The sequence below is a fragment of the Bos taurus genome, chromosome 7 (genome assembly GCF_002263795.3).
Source record: "Bos taurus isolate L1 Dominette 01449 registration number 42190680 breed Hereford chromosome 7, ARS-UCD2.0, whole genome shotgun sequence".
Classification (NCBI taxonomy): Eukaryota; Metazoa; Chordata; class Mammalia; order Artiodactyla; family Bovidae; genus Bos; species Bos taurus.
This window is the reverse complement of record NC_037334.1, coordinates 57,127,848-57,144,639: the sequence shown is the minus strand read 5'-3', so window position 1 is coordinate 57,144,639 and position 16,792 is coordinate 57,127,848.

The following is a 16,792-nucleotide window of genomic DNA, read 5'->3' as shown; positions in this document are numbered from 1 at the left end:
TTACCCTCATTTTATGAAGAAGGAAACAGAGACCCAAGACATTAAATAAGTCATCCCAAGAGACACGGTGAGCAAGAGGCAGGTGATCTGTGGCCTCCTTCACTACTGTGTCCTGTCGTAATACAACTTTAAGAGGAGGAGAGATGGTTGAGGTGAGCTGGACCTCATCTAAGACAGCAGAAAGTCAAAAGATAATGACTAAAGTGACCAATCAAATTCTTTGGCAGACGAGGCTGCTGAGAGATTCTTGAAGTTGGGAGATTCCTTGAAGTTGCTCAGTGAGCTAGGGGCAGAGCTGGGACTAGAGAGTGGGTGTTCTCTTTTTACTATGTCTTCTCTCTCAGACATAAGGCTGACAATTCCTTATCAGGCAGAAAGCAAACAGATTGTGGTGATTTGTTTGTTTTAGAAAGTTCTTCCGTGTCAGTTCTGAAAAAGTAAGCATGCTTGAAGCTCAAAACAGGGGAGATCTTAGGGATGGAACAGATGAAGTCATATGTCCCCCAGGTGCAGAGCCCTAGTTTGGATCTGTGTCAATTTCAGAGATCACTTTCAATTCTTTTTTTTTCCTCTCCCTTTTATGGAGGGTGTTTTGAGCTTCAACACTACCACACCTCACTCTATTACCTGTCTCCTTCAGTTAATTTCCACTTTAGATTTTGTGCTTATTAGGAAGGCCCTTGCCATTTGAGACCCTTTGCTGTCCCTGCTTGGTAAAGCTGATCTGCCTCCTCTGTGAGCGGCCCCTGTCCTTTCACCCTGCAGAGAGGGCCACTCCTGTGGGAACTCTACCTGCTCCCCTCTCCTGTTCTTGGACATCCTCTCTCTCTCTTACATACCCACATCTGCACGTTCACACACTGGCACACACATGCTTGCACAAGGACAAGTAATGTAACATTTATGCCCCAGAGCAGTGCTAACCCTTTGAACAGACTATCTCCTTTTCCTGCCAACCACCCTACAAGGCAGATGCTATAACTTTCCCAGAGTCACAGAGGTTGTGATCTAGGTTGGCCTAATCCCAGGGCCTAGGTTCCTTGTCATTTTTGTTCCCCGTCTTATAAAGTTATGTATTTGCCCTAAGTACACCATGTGTGTTTACATAAGTGTTATGTGAAGATTCATACACAATATTATGGATGCCTCCTGTAACCTACCCCATCTCACGGGCCCTCCCTATTCCTATGTGGCCAGTCATCTCAAAAAGCTTCAGATTCTCCCATCCCTGAGAACACTCCATTTCAGAAAGTCAGAATAGATCCAGTGCTACTATATTTAACAATTAAAATTTCTTCATAGTAAAATGGTGATGGTAGAACTTCAACACTAATGTGGGGCAGAGAAAGTTTACACTGAACAGGAGTGGTGTTTTAGCACCTTTCAGGTCAAGCCCTGTAGGTGGTCCCTACCACCGCCCACCTACGAGGTTAGTCTTAGTGGAAATTTGAGGAGAAATTTTCTTTTGAAGCTTCTGAAGCAGGGGAAGAGTTTTCAGTGGGGATTTCATCCTGGCTTACCCAAATGCAAACCTGGCATCAGATCAACTGAACAACCAGTCCTCCAAAACCAGCAAAGAGGTGAACTCTGCAAGGCTTCCCAGACTCCAGGCTCAGGCCACCACCCGCACCCCATCGGCACTCCTGCTTATATTTGTACGATTATGTACTCATTACAGACTGTGCTCTTTTTAAATACCTGCTGTGTGATATTTACGAGCTTCTGTTGCTTGTATGTACCAGCATACCTTGATTTATGTTTTTTAGAAAAAATCTGATTGTAAATATTCCCCCGTGCAATATCCCTCAGTAGATTCCCATTGACCTTAGGATACAATCGAGATCTTTTTTCTGACCTGTCAGGCCAGACGTGATATGGTTCCTGCTCACTCATCGACTTATGCCCATGTTTCCCCCTCACTCACCCACTCCAGTTCCACTGGATTTTTCTTTTTACTCAGGATAGTTTAAGTTTTTCTGCCATAGGGTATTTGTTCACATTCCTTCTTTCTGCCTGCAACTTGCTTTTTAGTTGCTCTCTTCCTAGTTACACTCCTACACTTTGTTTTCTTCACCATCTCCTCTGCAAGTTTTAGCTTAAATGCCACTTCCTCCAGGAAGCCTTCCTTGATTCTCATTACTAGAAACTTTATCATCCTATGCTTCATGACAGTTATCACAATTGTAATTCAGTAATTTTTGTAATAATTTATTGAATCCTTGATTCCCCCCAGTAGACTGCAAGTTCCAAGACAGCAAAGCACTTATAATAGACAAACTACTCTATCCCTTGTACTTAACATAGACACTGGCATGTGGTTAATGCTTAATAAATGTTTTTTGGGTGCATTTATGAATGAATGGCAGAATTTTTTTAAAAACTGTGTCTGAGCAGGGACTTCCCTGGTGGTCCAGTGGTTAAGACTCCACGCTTCTAATGCAACTGGTGTAGGTTTGATCCTTGGTCCAGAACTAAGATCCTGCATGCCTTGTGGTGCGGCCAGAAAAAAAAAAAATGTATCTGGGTTGTTGATAATAGTTTTATGTTGGAGACTTCTTGAATGTCACTTTGTTCTCCGCCTCATGTCTTATACTAAGAGGTTTTGCCACATTCAAGTGGTTGCTACCTGGCACTGTCAGGATCCTGCCATGTACTTCCTGCTTCCTGCTCCAGAGTTTCTCTGATGTTGCAACATGGGATACCCATAGGAACTTGTTCTCTAGTCACAAGTGCATGATCCTAAAGTGTGGACCACCTGTCACTAATGGTGAGTCTATGGTAAATGCTTCTTCCTCTCATCCTTTGGAGTGAGCAGTCCTGAGATTTCCTAAGACTCTTCAGAAGGTTCAGTGGCTTCCCAGGTGGCCACAGTGGTACAGAAACTGCCTGTAAATGCAGGAGACATAACAGGTGAGGGTTCACTCCCTGGGTCGCGAAGATCCCCTGGAGGAGGGCACAGCAACCACTCCAGTATTCTTGCCTGGAGAACTCCATGGACAGAGGAGCCTGGTGGGCTAAGGTTCATGGAATCCCATGAACTGCAAAGAGTCAGACATGACTAAGACGTACGTTCAGAAGGTTCTGTGGCATGAGTACCACTCACTCATTGGGTGGCTAATGCGATAACGCATCCTCATATCATCTCTCCTTCATTCCCTGTATCACTCTTTCATCCCTAACCTTTGCTCCCAGATAAATTGCCTTCAAAAAAGCAAGTCTTTGTCTCAGGCTAAGATAGTGTCTTTCAAATTTAAAATTAAATCATGAAACAGGTGTACAGACAGTTTTGTCAATCAAATTGGCGTACTCATTGGAGATATCGTTTTAGAGATATCTATATGATATCTTTTCATTTGATCTGTTCTTAACACTTTGGAAGTCTTAGGAGCTTTTCCATAAACCTAATCATTTGTAAACAAATCCGTAAGTCCATTAAAGGAGTTCAGTTGCTGGAAATCTGAGGTATTATGTCAAGGGGTCATGAAGACTCTGTTGACTATCCCTGCCAACTCTTGTTGGCAGACCCCATGCTTTGTAATTCCTAGCTCTCTGTCCTCAGTACCTAGTATAAATTTGAATATAGGTTTTAAATATTTGAATGAAGCTCTATTATCTGTTTCCATGAAGCTGAATTTGCCCTTGTGATTTGGTTTTCTAATGGTATTGGAAAACCTTTGGAACTATTCAAGGATCGGAGAAACGTAGACATCTTTCCAAGAGTGGAAATGTGTAGGAAAGCAGAATGGCAGTGGTTGAATGGCTATTAGATGTTTTGTCTTTTTTGAACTGAAATTTCCTTTCTAATCAGAAGGATGTCTGCAGGTCAGGAATATACTTTAGGGAATTCCTATGCAATCACCAGACCCACAGTGACCCCAAATCCTGGCAAGGATAAAGGGTCATGCCAAATTTTCTCGAGATGACTGCGGATGCATGCGTGCTCAGTTGTGCCCAACTCTTTGCTACCCCATGAACTGTAGCCTGCCAGGCTCCTCTGTCCATGGAATTTCCCAGTTAAGAATACCGGAGTGGGTTACCATGCCTTCCCCCAGGGGATCTTCCTGACCCAGAGAGCGAACCCAAGTCTCCTGCATCTCTTGCATTGCAGGCAGATGCTTTACTGCTGAGCCTCTGGGAAAGCCCAGAGATGACTAATGGTCTTTAAATTTCATGACAATGGTAGGAACCAGCAGTCACCTAGTCTGAATGTGTACCCTGCCAGTACCTAGATGGATTACTTGGGCTGATTATTCCATTCTTCTATCCCTTGGACTCCTCATGTTTCCAATGAAGTTACTAATGAAACCTATCTCATTGAGTTGTTCTGAGGAGTCTATGAAATTATGTATCAAATAAGTGCTTAATAGCTATAGAATTGTCTTCACCTTTTTCACTTGTGTAGGCAGATCCCATAAGAGAACCAGGAGTCAGTTTGTTCTGCCTCTCTCCCAAGCTCAACTCTTAAGGAGAATATGCAAGGCCAGGTGACTGGTCAATTTCTTACTGACCAAAATGCTCTCATAGGACTTCCTAGTGATCCAGTGGTTAAGAATCTGTGCTTCCACTGCACAGGGTGCAGGTTGGGTCCCTGGTTGGGGATCTAGTTGGGGAACTAGATCCCTGTTTGGTTGCTTTTAGCCATAATCACATTTTTTTTTTTTTTACATAAAATCACTTTTTTGTTGAAATAAATTTATTTGAAAAGGGAACTTCAAAAATACTCTGTAAATGGAAAACCAGTTTCATCTGCTGCAATTTGAAGGCAAAAATGCATTTCATTAAACTAATAAAATGCTATTGAATTCCAGTTGACTGATATTGCCTGCCTACCTCTGAACTTGAAGCCTGAACAGTTTGTTAGAGGGAGAATTACCAAGTATGAGAGAGGCATTGAAGACCAGCCCTAAACTGAGGCTTTCTCCTTGATGTAATCAAAGGCCTGAAAGAGAAATGAATGCTTTTCTCCCTGTGTGACTCACGGTTACTTATTTTGTGTTGGGGTACCCCTGCTTTTTGAAACCACCCTAGTAAAGGAACTGGAGTGATGCAAAGAACCAAAAGAAGGACAAAATCCTACCTGTTTTCTGTGCCATAAATGTTGACTCAACCACCTCTGCATTGGGTGAGAGAGTTTTCCTTGCATTTCTTCTTTTTAATTTTTAATAAAAGACAATAGTCTACTATGCATCATTGTATTCTTTCCTCTACAGAGCTTTGGAAAGGAGTTCTAAAGGCAGCTGTGTGAGAGTTTTAAAGGCATCTGTAGATGTAGAAAAGAGAGAATACATCTTACCATTCTATTAATATTAAAAAAAATAATTCAGCTGTTTAAATCTGAGTAAAGTCTGTAGCCTAGGTATTGTATTGTGTTGGCCAAAAAGTTCATTCAGGTTTTTCCATGCCATCTTACAGAAAAACCCAAATGAACTTTTTGGCCTACCGAATATTATACCAGTGTTCCACTTTTATACTGTATTGTTTTTATATATGATATTATCACTGAGGAAAGGGTCCAAGGGATTTCCCCATACTACTTCCATGTTTGCAACTTTTCATGAGTCTATAATTATTTTTAAAAAAAATAAAGAAAGAAAACAAAGAAACCAGTAAAAAATTAGACACAGTTTTACAAATATGTCCCTATTTGACTCTGAAATACTACTTCTAGAAATTTATACTAATGGAACAGATATATACCCAAATATGTTCCTCATATAATTATTTGTGGTATTTTAAAACATCCTTAATGTCCAACAATAGGGTAATGGATAAATGGATAAATAAATAGTGGAGTAGATGATAGAAGATAGACACATACTAAAACTATTGAAAATTATAGTGGAGATGTATATTTAATGACATGAAGGACATACACAATTAAGTGATAATAGAAACTCACAAGCCATATGAGCCCAGGTTATTTAAGAATGTTAAATAGAAATATAATATCGAGACTAGAAGAACATATGCCCAAATGTCAGTGACAGTTACTTCTGCCCACTGGACTTATCAATTGATTTTAATTTTTTAATTTTGCTCAGGTGTGTTTGTAGTTTTTCTACAGTGAACATATATTACTGGTATAATAAAGTTTTCAAAGATAATAAAAATAGCTTAAATCACTATAGATTTACTAAAACAACTAAAACATTCACAATAGTTAAATCCTATAACACTAATAGTCTATGAATTACAATGGATAAGATAGCCATTGAAAAGAAAAATAAAAACCAAAGCTCCAAAATTGCTCTATGTAGACACATTAATCCATAACAGATACTGTGCCTTACAAAAGAAAAGGGCTGTGATCAGTTATTTCACTCAAAACCAGTCTTTCTCCTTTTCCTTTACAGTTTCCTTTCTGATGAAATCAGTAAATGTTTTGATTCAAAACCATAAGCAGGATACAACCTTAATACTTATTAAACTCAGGGCAAGTCTGTGCAAGAGTTGACTATTTGCCTGGGCTATTGGGTAACCACAATCTTGTCCTTTAGATCAGAGGTGGGAAAGTTGCAAAATTTAGTAATTCCCTACTTAGTAAGTCCCTGAATGCAAAACTTAGTAATTCCCTGAATGCCTTAGTAATTCCCTACATGCCTTTCTTTATAAGTAGGTCTTCTAGGATAATAGGAAAACACATGATAAACAAATACCTTCCTCTTTTTTTAAAAGAGAGGATTAGAATTAGAACTACTGTAAATATTTGTCAAGTCAATTAGACATTTTTTGGGCCCTGTGATGTGCTGTTATTTATTAATTATCCAATATATAAAATGTTACTCACTTAGCCCTATAAATTGTTTCTCTTCCAAATAATCCCTGTTCCATGGTGCAGGAACCATGTCTGTGTTGTTCATTTGTGCTTGAGACAAATAAATATTTGCTGAGTGGTGAGGATGAGTCATTTGTGCTTGGAATTCTTACTGCATTCCTAGGAAGAAAGCCTCACACTTGGAATCTGCAGACATGCTTTGAAACTCGCCTCTGTCACTAACAGCGCTGTGTCCTCGGGTGTTCAAAAGTTCTAAGCTCCACCAATCCACAAAAGTGCTATCAGTAATACATAATTCTCAGGAATGACATTAGGAATAAACTTCCTAATATGTATGGGTAGCCCTTAGAATAGTCTAGTGCACAGTAGTTGCTTGAAAGATATTAGTTGACAACACTCAAACTCCTTCTTTTGCCCTTCACTCCTTTCTGCCATTGTTTCTAACTTACTATAGTGGTTAACAGCATAAGCTCTGAAGTCAGCAGGCCTATGCTATCTTTTATATTTTTAATTTTTATTGGAGTATAGTTGCTCTACAATGTTGTATTAGTTTCTGCTGTATAGCAATGTGAATCATCTATACACATACATACATACATATATATATAGATCCCCTCTTTTTTGGCTTTCCTTCCCATCCTTCCCTTTCCTTTTCCATCACAGAGCACCGAGTAGAGTTCCCTGTGCTATACAGCAGGTTCTCATTAGTCATTTATTTTATACACAGCAGCATATATATGTCAATCCCAATCTCCCAGTTCATCTCACCTTCTCTTCCCCCCTTGGTATCGATGCATTTGTCCTCTAGATCTGTGTCTCTGTGTCTGCTTTGCAAATAAGTTTATCTGTACCATTTTTTCTAGATTCCGGATATAAGTGGTATTATACAATATTTGTTTTTCTTTCTGCCATGCCATCTTATTAAATAAGAGGATGACTTAGAGAAAGTTGATTAAACATCATATAATTGGTTTTCTCATCTGTAAAACAGGGATGATAATAATAGCGCTCACTCCATAGGATCGCTGTAAGCATACCCTGAGAAGATGCTTATAAAATGCTTCAAAGAGTGTGATACAGAGTTAGTGCTAAGTAAAGGTTAGCCATTATCCTCTTACCAGACCTCTTATTATTTATCATGTTGTATCTAAAGTACAGCTTAAGACTGAGCCCAACTTCTGGCTTCTTTTCTGAAGGAGTTATTCATTCCGATTTGGCCATTACATGATTATCAACTCACAGAGTAGCTGCCCAGTGGCTTATGTGGTCTTGGGCATTGTAGCATCTTCTACACTTTAAGAGGGAGTGGAGGTTGGCCATTGTGTTAGAATAAATACTAACAATAAACATTATTTTGTGACAGATTCTATGCAAAGAACTGTAACCCTATTCTTAGCCCAATCTTAATAGATGAGGAGACAGGCTTAGAGAGGTTTTTGTTTCACCCCAGCTAGTGCTTGGGGGAAGTCAGGACTCATGTCCAGGCAATCTCTACTCTTAACCTTCAAGTCATCCCACTTGCTGCATTTATCATATAAAGAGAGACGATTTTAGTCAAATCCTTGTTGTAATTTTGATCCCAGATTTTAATCTTTAGTTCCACTCAGTAGAGCTCAAAACTTGGAAACATACACAACCTTCACACAGTAATATCAGGGTAATATACAAGGAACAGAAATGGAAATCAGCCTGAAACATAAAGAGAGAAAATATGCTGCTGCTGCTGCTAAGTCACTTCAGTCGTGTCCGACTCTGTGCGACCCCATAGACGGCAGCCCACCAGGCCCCACCGTCCCTGGGATTCTCCAGGCAAGAACACTGGAGTGGGTTGCCATTTCCTCCTCCAATGCATGAAAGTGAAAAGTGAAAGTGGAGTGGGGTGCCATTGCCTGAGAGAAAGTATAGGGAGTATTTTTTTAAATAGATAAGACAACAAGAACTATCAAAGAACTAAATAAAAACTAATCAAAATATTTGTATAAAAATTTCTTTGATTTTACTGTTTAAGTAGCCAGGAAATGGAAGCAGCCTAAATGTCCATCGACAGATGAATGGATAAAGAAGATTTGGTACATATATACAATGGAATATTACTCAGCTATAAAAAGGAAATAATTGGGTCACTTGTAATGATGTGGATGAACCTAGAGTCTGTCATGCAGAGTGAAGTAAGAAAGAGAAAAACAAATACGGTATGTTAACACGTACATGTGGAATCTAGAAAATAATACAGATGAGCCTATTTGCAGGGCAGGAATAGAGATGCAGATGGAGAAAACAGACACGTGGACATGGTGGGGGGAGGGAAGTGTGCAACCAACTGGGATTTTAGGATTGACGTATACACCACCATGCATAAAACAGATAGCTAGTGGGAAGCCGCTGTATAGCACAGGGAGCTCAGCTCAGTGCTCCATGATGACTTAGAGGGGTGGGATGGGGGTGGATGGGTGGGAGAAAGGCTCAAGAAGAAGAGGACATATGTATACATACAGCTGATTCACTTTGTGCTACAGCAGAAATTAGCATAACATTGTAAAGCAGCTGTACACCAATGAAAAATGAAAAAAATTCCTTTGGCTTATAACAACAAATGGAGAATTCCATAAATATAACCAGAATTATTATATCATTTTGTTTTCATGCCCAGTTTATGAGGTGACTGTGAAATCATTTTTAGCTAGAACTCTGAAGTATATTTGTCCTGCTGCATCTGCATTTTCCATTTGCAATATTGTCTTTGTGGTCATCATCTGTGGGTAGATCAGGAATATAAGAGTATGGTTATTCAAGAAGAGGGCTCACATGTTGGACAGTTCATCTCTTTTTTAAAAATTTATTTATTGACGTAGAGTTGATTTACAAAGTGTTAAATTAATTTCTGCTGTATAGCAAACTGATTCAGTTATACACATATTTATGTTCTTTTTCATATTCTTTTTCTTTGTGATGTATCACAAGATATTGAATGTAGTTCCCTGTGCTATGCACCAGGACCTTGCTGCTTACCCATTCCGTGTATAATAGTTGCATCTGCTGATCTCAAACTCCCAACCCATCCCTCACTTCTTTCCGCTCCCGGCTTGGCAACTACAAGTCTGTTCTCTATGTTTGTGAGTTGGGCAATTCATCTCTGATCCCTCTCTCCAGTCTCAACCACTCTTTGCCTCTTTCTTGGGGACAAAATATGGCTTGGATTCTAACCCAACTTCAGTATTTTGGCCTTATGTATTGACATTTTAAATATGCATTATTCTCTTTTACTAATTTCACATTTTGAAGTTTATTCAGCAAAAATACCCAGGACTTCCCGGGTAGTCCAGTGGTTAGGAATATGCCTGCCAATGCGGGGGGCACGGGTTCAATCCCTGCTCCCAGAAGATTCCACCTGCAAGGGGGCAACTGAGCCTGTGTACCGCAACTCCTGGAGCCAGCGCTCCACAGAGCCCGTGCCTGACAACAGGAGCGACCCGCGGAATGAGAAGCTCCTGCACCGCAGCTGGAGAGTAGCTCCCGTTCGCCACAACCAGAGAAAGCCCGCATGCAAAAATGAAGACCCGGCACAGCCAAAAGAGTACATTTTGTATTATTTTGTAAATAAATGCAATTTTAAAAAATGAAAAATGCCCAAATATACAAAGATACAGACAAGGGTTTTTACTGTTACCTTTTGTTTGTAACTGAAAATAAATGGGGCTAACCTAAATCACTGGCAGGAAGGGACCATAATGTGGTCATTCAGAGGAATACATAGGTAGAGCTGTGTGTATTGATCTGGATATACTAAAAAAGAGAAAATTATAGGCAGCGCCTCTTAATACTCGTGTTATGGAAGGGTTTCATAAGGATCGACATCAATGATTGCAAACTCAAATGCATATGAGGGCCAGACTGGTTTCATAAATGGGTCAGGTAGGGACTGTAACAACCTTGAGAGCACACCCAGTATGAAAGTAACTGGTACTTACTCAGCTTCAGATAGTCATTACTGGTAGGGTGGTGGATCTTTGGATTTTCCAAGAGAAGCTGTAAGTGATGGTATTTTTCATGCTATTCTGTGACACTCTATTTCCCTCTCTGCCACCTTCAAATCCCCACAAAACTATCTCAGATACAAGAACCTTTTGATGTTTAATTCATGGCAACTAATTGAAATATTTTAAAAAATACTGTACGAGGTCATCTGTACACTGGTTTGCCTTGCAGGCTTATGGCACGTCAATCTCTAAAATACTCTTGTGTGCGTGCACGCTTAGTCGCTCAGTCATGTCCGACTCTCTGTGGTCCTATGGACTGTAGCCTGCCAGGCCCTTCTGTCCATGGACTTCTCCAGGCAAGAATACTGGAGTGGGTTGCCGTCCATTCTCTAGGGGATCTTCCTTACCCAGGGATCAAACCTGGGTCTTCTGTATTGCAGGTAGATTCTTTACCAGCTGGGCCACCAGGGAAGCCACACCAGTAGCTACCTCTGAAGAATTATATTATGGGCCAATATCAGAGCACAGTTTTCCACGTTCTACACATTGCTCTATGTTTGAGGGTTTTTAGGACTGTTATAGAACCCGGTTATTGGTTGAGGTGAGTGGGTAAGGGGCCTATACCCTTGAGGAGCAAGGGCTAGGGACTCCACAGTGACCTGGAAATCCACATCCTTGGACAGGTCTTGGAGATAAGACTTAGACTGGTTCAAGGTAACGGAAAGTAAGTGGTTTTTGGAAATGTGCAGGTCCAAGGTATGCCCCAGTGAGGAGATGCCCCCTGAATGGATCAGATCTGGCAAGATGAGTAGGCTCATGGGAATAACCTTGATCACCAGAAGCATCTTGATGGACAGCTGGTCCCATGGCCATGACTCCCCTGCAAGAGAACTGTGGTATAGATCATAAGTGTCTGCTTCCTTCCATGAAGATATTCAGATCTGCCACATAGCTCCCCCCACCCCACCTGCAAGGCAACTCAGCACAGCCTCATGTAGCCTAGGGTTTGACAGTTTTGTTGGTTGTCCAGATAGTGTCCCATCCCCTGCTTCTGACCCCACCAGCCACGGGCCCCTCAGGCAGAAGGCAGTCTGCTGGAAGACTTGGTATGACGCCATGGTCTGGAATAGAGAGCTGGTGCACACAGAGTGCTGGGTAGCTCTTGAACTTGCAGCTGCACACACCTTCACCCTTCCCATCAGCTGGGCTGTAGAGCAGTGAAGCTTTCTTGTTTCTTTATTGCTTTTATGATAAATACAAACATACCTACTTCACTGGCCTTATGCTAGAAAGGTCTGAACCAGAATGAGTTTCCAATCCATTTCAGACTGGAGCCAGTTCCCGGACTTTGGTCCAGCTTTGGTTATATTACTGACAGTAAGAATCTTGAATCTGGTGGATACCCCTGGGCTCATCTACATAATGATGATGGACTTGTCTGGATACTGCTTTGGACTAGGGTTTCTACAGCCTCGAGGTACTTCTAGTCATGTTGCACTGTATGAGTCCTCAATGGTGGAAGTAGCATTTTAAGAATGTTGGGATAGAATGATTGTCTCTGTCATTTCCATGGTGTGCCCAGAGCTTGTAAGACAAAGGATATCTAAATGATCAACTGTCATTCATTCACTCTTTCATTCAACAAAGATGTTCTGAGAATTCCCTGGTGGTCCAGTGGTTAAAATTTGGGGCTTCCATTTCAGCGGGTGTTGGGATTGATCCTTGGTCTGGGAACTAAGATCCTGCATGCTGCATGGTGAGGTCAAAAAAAAAGAAAAAAGAAAGAACAGCCTGGGCTCTGCTGCCATCAACATAGACACATCTTCTGAGTGCTTCCCATGTGTCTGGCCCTGTGTTGTACCCCTATGAGAGTGAGGTATTTGCACGAAGCTCCCAGCTTTGGAGGTGACATCAAATCAAACAGACTGAAGAGTCCTGTGGTGAGGGTCAGCACATGGTGCCTCGGGAGACCCCAGTGGAAGTTGGGGAAGACTTCCCTCAGGAGGCGGCACCTGGGCTAAGTTGGGAGAGATGAGCAGGAGGAGTAGTTTGGTAAAGGAATGGAGGGGGCTGTTGAGAGACCCACAGGCGTAAAGGCATGAAGGCAGGAGAGGACCTGGAGTCTTCTGGGAACAGCCCGTACTCCGTAGAGCCTGAGTACTGGCTTTGTGGCAGGAGATGTCAGGCTTTCGGGCCAGCCTGGGCAGCTACCTGATCACAGGCACTTGACAGAGCAGCCTGGATGCCTGGACCCCATCCTGAAAGCACCTGAGAGCCAATGACTGGTTTTTAACTAGGGAGATTTGGGGCTGTTTTATATCAATATCTGGAGTAGAAAATGGTACCCTACTCCAGCATTCTTGCTTTGGAAATCCCATGGACAGAGGAGTCTGGCAGACTACAGTTCATGGGGCTGCAAAGAGTCAGACATGACTGAGCTCAGCGCACATATATCAATATATTTATGTCAACAAATATTTTTACCCAGTGTTTTCATTTTACGTTCCCTTGATTCCATGAACCAAGGGGGAGGGGGTGGAAATACTGGTGTGTTTTTCTGAAGTGAAAAGAAAGAGCAATGTGTTAAAAAAGAAATAACATGCTACAAAATGATGGGTGAGAAATAGTAGCTTTAAGTTTTTTACCTTCCCGTGCTGCTTGATTTTAGACATTTCATGACATGTTGTACATTGTCTGCAAGTTAATTAAGCCATCGACTTGGAAGATTGCTGGTAAATTCCAAACCAGTTTCGAGGGTGTGTATATATTCTGTGTGGGGAGCTGGTTAAAGGCATCCGAAACATTATGATAATCCTCGCTGAGTATTGCTAGAATTTCTACTGGCAATTCACCCATTTCTGGCATCATTACCCACAAAAGGCTTGGCTTCCCTGGAAAGGTAGATGAATACTCAGTTAATAGGAAGAGAATAAGCATGCTTAACTTGGTAAGAACTTGACTTCCCTGTCCCACAAGGGGAAAGGGAAAAGTTGGTGGTTTTTGAGACAGAAGGGAGGGAAGGGAGGAGCAGCCCGGGGTGGCTGGTGACGCTGCGAAAGCCCCACAATTGCTGTCGAGGTGGTTTTTCAGCCCTGGAGCAGGGTGATCTCACTCGTTGCTCCCTATGCACTCAACCCTGGCTTTCTGCTCTTTCTGCCATGAGGACACCTGCATCTGCTGAATGTGTAAGTGTGCCTCAGGGAGGCTGTGAGGATTCTTAGAGGCAGACTAAGCAGGATTCAGGTGCCACTCTGCAACTTCCTGAGCTGTGAGAGCCTGGGAAAGTGGCTTATCCTACCTGACCTGATTTCAGAATGCCTACCTGGCCTGGTCTTCTGGGACAATGGAATGAGGTGAGATGTTTGGGTACAGTGACTGGCACGTAACTGATGTTCAATAGATGTTCATTTCTTTCCTGACCCTTGACTAAAACTGTTGGGTTGGCCAAAAATTTCATTAAGGTTTTTCTGTCAGATGGTAGGGAAAAACCCGAATGAACTTTGGGACCAACCCAATACTTCTCATCGGTTTCCATAGGAATGGCCGTTTGCATCTCAGACTCTCTCCCCTGCTGACTTTCCACCAGTGAGGAAACACATGTTTAGAGAAGTGGGAACTGGGGAAGAGAACTCCCTGTATTCCAATCCTGGTGTTGCTACTGACTTGGGACAGGTCCCTTGATATTTTTGAGACTTAGGTTTCTTCTCTGTAAAAACGGGAACAGTGATGCCCAGCACTTGCTATATCTTCCATCGTCATTGTAAGGACTCAGTGAGGTGAGCCAGGGTTCCCAAACCTTAGAGCATCAGAATCACCCAGTGAAAGTGAAAGTCACTCAGTTGCGTCCAACTCTTAGTGACCCCATGGACTGTATAGTCCATGGGATTCTCCAGGCCAGAACACTGGAGCGGGTAACCTTTTCCTTTTCCAGGGGATCTTCCCAACCCAGGGATCAAACCCAGGTCTCTCGCATTGCAGGTGGATTCTTTACCAGCTGAGCCACAAGGGAAGCCCCAGGATCACACAGTCACCTTGTTAAAATGGATTGTTGGACTCCTTCTGCAGGAGTTCTGGTTCTTAAGTCTTTGGGGAGGCTGAGAAATTGCATTTCTAACCAATTCCCAGGTAGGGCTCATATGTGGTCTCAGGCTACACTTTGATGACAGGACAGGCTATCAACACCAGATGGAAGTAAGCTACTATTATTCTTTTATTTTGTTTTGTTTTGTTTTTGAGTAGGGGTCATAATGTAGTCTGAATTTTGTAATAAGGAGTTCATAATCTGAGCCACAGTCATCTCGGTATTGTTTTTGCTGAGTGTATAGAGCTTCTCCATCTTCAGCTGCAAAGAATATAATCAATCTGATTTTGGTATTGAACATCTGGTGATGTCCATGTGTAGAGTCATCTCTTGTGTTGTTGGAAGAGGGTGTTTGCTATGGCCAATGCAGACTTTAATTTCAGACTTAAATTGAAGAAAATATGTAAAATCACTAGGCTTTTCAGGTATGACCTAAATCAAATCCCTTATAATTATACAGTAGAAGTGACAAATAGATTCAAGGGATTAGATCTGATAGAGTACCTGGAGAACTATGGAAGGAGGTTTGTAACACTGTACAGGTGGCAGTGATCAAAACCATCCCCGAAAAAAGAAACGCAAAAAGGCAAAATGCTTGTCTGAGGAGGCCTTACAATAGCTGAGAAAAGAAGAGAAGCAAAAGGCAAAGGAGAAAAGGAAAGATATACCCATCTGAATGAAGAGTTCCAAAGAATAGTAAAGAGAGATAAAGAAGCCTTCCTAAATGAACAACACAAAGAAATAGAGGAAAACAATAGAATGGGAGACTACAGATCTCTTCAAGAAAATGAGAGAAGACAAGAGAACATTTCATGCAAATTTGGCCCAATAAAGGACAGAAATGGTATGGACCTAACAGAAGCAGAAGATACTAAAAAGAGGTGGCAAGAATACACAGAAGAACTGTACAGAAAAGATCTTAATGACCTGGATAACCACGATGCTGTGATCACTCACCTAGAGCCAGACATCCTGGAATGTGAAGTCAAGTGGGTCTTAGAAAGCATCACTACAAACAAAGCTAGTGGAGGTGATGGAATTCCAGCTGAGCTATTTCAAATCCTAAAAGATAATGCTGTGAAAGTGTTGCACTCAATATGCCAGCAAATTTGGAAAACTCAGCAGTGGCCACAGGACTGGAAAAGGTGTTTTCATCCCAATCCCAAAGAAAGGCAATGCCAAAGATTGTTCAAACTACTGCACAGTTACACTCATTTCACAAGCTAGCAAGGTCATACTCAGAATCTTCCAGTCTAGGCTTTAACAATATGTGAACTGAGAACTCCCAGATGTACAAGCTGGATTTAGAAAAGGCCGAGGAACCTGAAATCAAATTCCCAACATTCGTTGGATCATTGAAAAAGCAAGAGAATTACAGGAAAAGCGTCTACTTCTTCTTCACTGACTACACCAAGTCCTTTGACTGTGTGGATCACAACAAACTGTGGAAAATTCTTCAAGAGATGGGAATACCAGGACATCTTATCTGCCTCCTGAGAAACCTGTATGCAGGTCAAGAAGCTACAGTTAGAATAGGACATGGAATAACAGACTGGTTCCAAATTGGGAAAGGAGTACGTCAAGGCTGTACATTGTCACCCTGCTTATTTAACTTATATGTAGAGTACATCATGCGAAATCCTGGGCTGAATTAAGCACAGGCTGGAATCAAGATTTCAGGGAGAAATATCGATAACCTCAGATATGCAGATGACACCACCCTTATGGCAGAAGGCAAAGAAGAACTAAAGAGGCTCTTGATGAAGGTGAAACAGGAGAGTGAAAAAGCTGGTTTAAAACTCAACATTCAAAAAACAAAGATCGTGGCATCCAGTCCTATCACTTCATGGAAAATAGATGGAGAAACAATGGACATAGTGAGAGACTTTATTTTCTTGGGCTCTAAAATCACTGCAGATGGTGACTGCAGCCATGAAATTAAAAGATGCTCATTCATTG